This window comes from Hibiscus syriacus, unplaced genomic scaffold (assembly GCF_006381635.1).
Source record: "Hibiscus syriacus cultivar Baekdansim isolate YM2019G1 unplaced genomic scaffold, ASM638163v2 tig00110057_pilon, whole genome shotgun sequence".
Lineage (NCBI taxonomy): Eukaryota > Viridiplantae > Streptophyta > Magnoliopsida > Malvales > Malvaceae > Hibiscus > Hibiscus syriacus.
Window position 1 is genome coordinate 145175 of NW_024062581.1, and position 5205 is coordinate 150379.

The 5205-nt window shown below is 37.1% G+C and overlaps 1 pseudogene; it reads right to left on the minus strand.

Moving 5' to 3' along the window:
- Positions 1 to 2949: 2949 nt before the first annotated feature.
- On the minus strand, positions 2950 to 4769 carry LOC120214246 (annotated as a pseudogene).
- Between the last annotated feature and the right edge of the window lie 436 nt (positions 4770 to 5205).

Consider the following 5205-nt stretch of genomic DNA (forward strand, 5'->3'; position numbering starts at 1 on the left):
GAAACACTTGATCTTATTTCTAGAATCAAGTTCCACCCACGCCTTGAAGTTTTTGAAAGTTGAAAATACGTCTGACTTCTTCTTGATAGGGTACACCCAACATCTCCTGGAGTAGTCATCAATAAATGAGACAGTATTTTACTCCACCTAGGGATGTAACTGGTGCTTGCCATACGTCAGAGTGAACCAATTCTAGAAAACTTTTGCCTCTAGAATTTGATTTGTTGAATTTCAACCGGTGCTGCTTACTTGTTATGCAATGGTCACACAAAGGAAGTGTTACCTTTGTTAAGCCTGGAAGTAGGTTTTGTTCCACAAGGACTTTCATTCCTTGTTCTGACATGTGTCCAAGTTTCTGATGCCATAACATTGCAGAATCTGAACTACATGAGGCAACAGAGGCTTCTGCTTCCAGCAAAGTCTCTCCCTTTAGCATGTACAATTTTGCAGCTATCTTTTCGCCTTTCAACACCACAAGCGCTCCACGGAACACCTTCATGATTCCTTTTCGTGCTTCAATCTTGCTTGCATTATTATCCAACAATCCGTAGGATAATAAATTTTTCTTAAGGCCTTTCATGTGTCGCACATCTCGAACAACTTTAATTGTTCCATCATACATCTTCAATTTGATGGTTCCCACGCCAACGATCTCCAAGGCATGATCATTGCAACTATACACAGATCCTCCTGAGACAGGTTCATAATGATGGAATCATTCTCTTCTTGAAGTCATGTGATATGTTGCTCCCGAATCAATGAGTCATATATCTGCAAATGTTTTCTACCTTCCACGGTGGTTGACGCTTCACAACATAGAGCATCTCTATCATCTGAAGTGTTTGCGGTATTGCCTTGTGGATTGGAGTTTTTATTTAAACTCCAACAATCCTTCTTCAAGTGACCCTTCTTTCCACAGTTGTAGAATTTTAAATTCTTCTTGCTCCTCGACTTCGATCTACCATGTTTGTGACTGCTACTTTGGCCACGTTCTGTTGATCTCCCTCTCATCGTTGTCAATGCTTCTGCTTGTTGCAGATTTACTTGTCCGTCTTCCTTGTTTTTGCGCCGATTTTCTTCTTGTAGAACAACAGCTGCAACGTCATCGAAGACTAGACTGGTGATATTATTGTTTGTCAAGTTGATGATGAGTTGATCATATGAATCAGGTAGACTTTGAAGTAGAAGTTTAGCACGTTCTTATTCTCCTATTTTACAGCTTAAGGATGTAATCTAAGAAAATAAAGTGTTCAGTGTATTTAAGTGCTCCGTCACTGAAGTAGATTCTGGCATATGGAGAGTGTACAATTTTCTCTTAAAGAAAATTTTATTGTGCAGCGATGTGGCCTCGTACAATTTGGTGAGATGATCCCATATCTCATTAGTTGTCTTCTTCTCCTCAATGCTTGACAATACTTCATCTGCTAATGCTAGATGAAAGTTTGCCATAGCATTCTCGTCCATTTCGATCCATTTGTTGTCATCTGTGAAATCCACTGGCCTTTCACTAATAGCTGCTAGACAACCGTCTTTCCTCAGGATAACCTTCATCTTCAATTTCCACAATGAGAAATTTCTCCCATTGAATTTTTCAATATCAAATTTCGTTACCATAGCTTCTTTTACGGATAGCTCCCACTATTTCACTATCGTGAATAGTTCTCTGGAACCTTCAAAGAATGGGTAATAACTTCTTACTTTCTTATGTTGGAGGATCCACCTTTTGGTGGCAACCACAAAGACAATAAGCATATATTACACACTCAAATCTGACTCTGATACCAATTGTTTCGGAAGACGACTATCGGATAGAGCAAAATCGCAACTGATAATTTGAGAAAATAAAAATGAAGATAAAAGAGACACAAAATTTACGTGGAAAACCCCTAAATAATATAGGGTAAAAACCACGGGCAACGGTAGAAGAATTTCACTATGAGAAAATAGGAATTACAACTTCTCTCGATCTACCAATGAGAAAACAATGATAATTCTCTCTTGATAAAAAAGAGAAAACAACTCTCAAGAAACTCTCTAAATTCTCTCTAATATTGGAAGAAAGCTAGAATGCTTTGGGATGGTTTTGAAGCTAAATGAGCTAGGGTATTTATAGTTAAAACTTAAGGACTAATTTGTAAATACCCTAAAATATAATGACTAAATGTGTAGTTGTACCTTGCTAATTTTCAACCATTTTAGCAGCCCAATTTGAACCAAAATAACAGCCGGCTGCTGCCACTTAAATTGACAATTATTTTCAACACTATATTTATTTATATCAATATTAATCCTCATTAGGGTTTCCAACTACTTTCATAATCCCAATCAAAACCCATTAATTCATTAATATAATCATCTTCCGTAATCAATTTGCAATTATCATCGGATCCGTTTCTTTATAATCCATCTGGGGGGGGAGAAAACTCTAGAATGGGGTTATGGGGGCAATACATATATACAAATAAATTTATGGTCAAGTCCGTTTGTATGGTATAATTTTTTTTTTAGTTTTACAATCATTTTAATATTTTTTTCTATTCTCGTAATTTATGGTTTGTTTTGACAAAATTGTAGGCTTATTTAGTATCCTTATCTTTAATATAAACTTTTGTTTAGAGAAAAAAAACTCGACAAGTAGATACTGGATACTAACGCCTCTCTCTCTCTCTATATATATAGATAGATAGAAAGTGTTTAATAAGTACAAAATCCTCTTCTTTTGTAGAATGTACCATGTAAGCTTCCTAACATGTACCAAACCAACATACCTGTAATTTAAGGTACATAACTTGTATATCTAGTTGTCTTTTAAGTGATGTATGTTATATATATATATATATATATATATATATATATATATATATATATATTCCTATTACTACTTACTAAGATCCTTCATATGTTTTGTTGTACCTGTTAATTCCTAATTTCTACTCTTACGTGTCATGGTCATGTATAGAAGGCATTAAGCGGATCAAAAACTGCCTTAGCACGTCTCGAGACCATGATTTCAGAGGCAGCCCATAGCTTCGCACCTTGGTCCGAATTAGATCCGAGTTTGGACGTCGATACCTCGTTGCAGTCTGCAAAGTATTTCCCGCTTACATTTACGAGTCTTGGATGCCTTGCTACGTAACAAGTAGTGGCAGCTGCCTGAAAACATGGACAAACGGAAGGCCATCACAATCACCCACTTCAGCTTCGTTAATCAAAAGCTCTACTTTGGATATATATTAGTCTACCTGAGGGATAGTCTTTAGGAGCTTGGAAGCTAGAAAGAAAACCAGATCTGCAGGTCCGTATAGAAACTAAAAATATTATAGATTTTATTACGATCAGAGAGTTGAAAACTGAAACTCTAAAACCATAAAACCTGGATGAACACAGTTCACAGTCACGTTGGCACCCACTTGCTGCATTACTGAGGGTTCAGAATTTTAGGAAAAATATATAAGAAGACAACAAAATTTAGCTTTTTTATGAGAAAATTATATAACGAAAGGAGGATGACCTTGAGTCTCTGGGCAAGCTCCTTGGTATGCAAAACGTTAGCGAGCTTCGAGAGAGCATAAGCACGTGTTGCATCATATTGACTGGTAACAGACACCCAGGCAAAAACCAGACACATGAATTAAAAATCCATACAAAATATGTCAAATCCAATACAAACCAATCTTCGTAACGATCATTTACTCACCTTTTGCTTCTCGATATCTGGCCTATATATCGGATCATATCGCCAGAAAACCACCCGTGAATACTTGATGACACGTTCACTATTCTTCCTTGAACCCCAATTTGTTTAGCCGTTTTTATCATCGTGCTTAGCAGAAGTTTTGTCAACAAAAAATGACCTAAAATTGTAACACAAAGTTTTAGCCATGCTTGGTAAAGGAAATGGCAGTCCAAGATAAAAAAAAACAATCAAATGATCTTGGTAAAAGGGACTATTAATTTCTAAGTTCCGCGTTTAAACAACTGTATCTGTATCTATACTTATGTAAGTTGTGTGTAAATTGTTAATGCTAAGTAAAAAGAGATTTGGCATAATACTTACCAAAATAATTAGTGGCAAATGTCATCTCGATTCCATCCTCAGAGATTGCATGTTCATGCGCGAACTTCCCGGCGTTATTTCTGATATACCGATCACAAAAGCTTGCCTTTCAGTTGGATAAAAGAGAAATAATTTGTTTCATTCAAGCTTAATCTTCATCTTTTTAGGTCTGTAATTAGAAAATGAAGTGGAGATTAAGGAAAGTAAGAGTTTAGGAGTTTACATGAGGAGATTCAGAGGCAAGTTAAGAGACTCGAACTCCGATACAAAATTTCGAACGGAATTGAGTGAACTAAGATCAAGAGCCATGACGATGATCTTTGACTTGGGAAACTCGGAAACAATCCTAACCTTAGCTTCCTCAGCAGCTTTAAGGTTCCGGTCCGGAAGCATCAACCTCGCTCCTCGCTTGGCCAAAACACTAGCCGTCTCAGCTCCGATCCCCGACGTCGCACCTGTTTCAGTTCAACCACTCACAATCAACACCCAAAACCCAAAAGAAAGGAATGTTTGCCACACGCGGTGGTCGATTCTTCAAGTACCTGTGATGATGGGGGTTATAGAGCGGAGGCCAGGGTGGTAAGTCTCGGTAACTTCCTCGGCGGTGGACTTAGAGCCGAAACCGCTGGCTCCTGCTGAGCCGATGAGGTACTTTAGCGTCTCAAACATTTCAACTTGCCTTTTCATTTCCTTTTCCGATAAGATCAATTTTTGAGAGTGAAGAGCACAGGAAATGACGTAAAATTCTTTAGGGGAGAAAACAGCAAAAAATGGGTTTGTTTAATTTTTGTGAGAGTTGAGGTTTACCATAGAAAGAAAATATTATCAGATGTTCTAGGACAAAAGAGAAAGTGGGGTCGGATTTTATAATGAAAAATCCACTTAAGAGAGAGAGAGAGATACTGGATTATATGTTTGTCATTTGATTGATTAAATTCAACTCATGCATGATTAGGATTTAATGGTTCTTTAATAAAAATGATTAAATTAATCACTATGATTTACTAATGATCAACGCTATTGTTGGAAACGACCGGGAATTCATCGCCATTGTTGGGGAAACGACCAGTACGTCATAGTTTATTTGGTCAAAAACATCGAAGCAAGACAAATCATGTAGTGTATCTTAGGTATTAACTAGAACACAC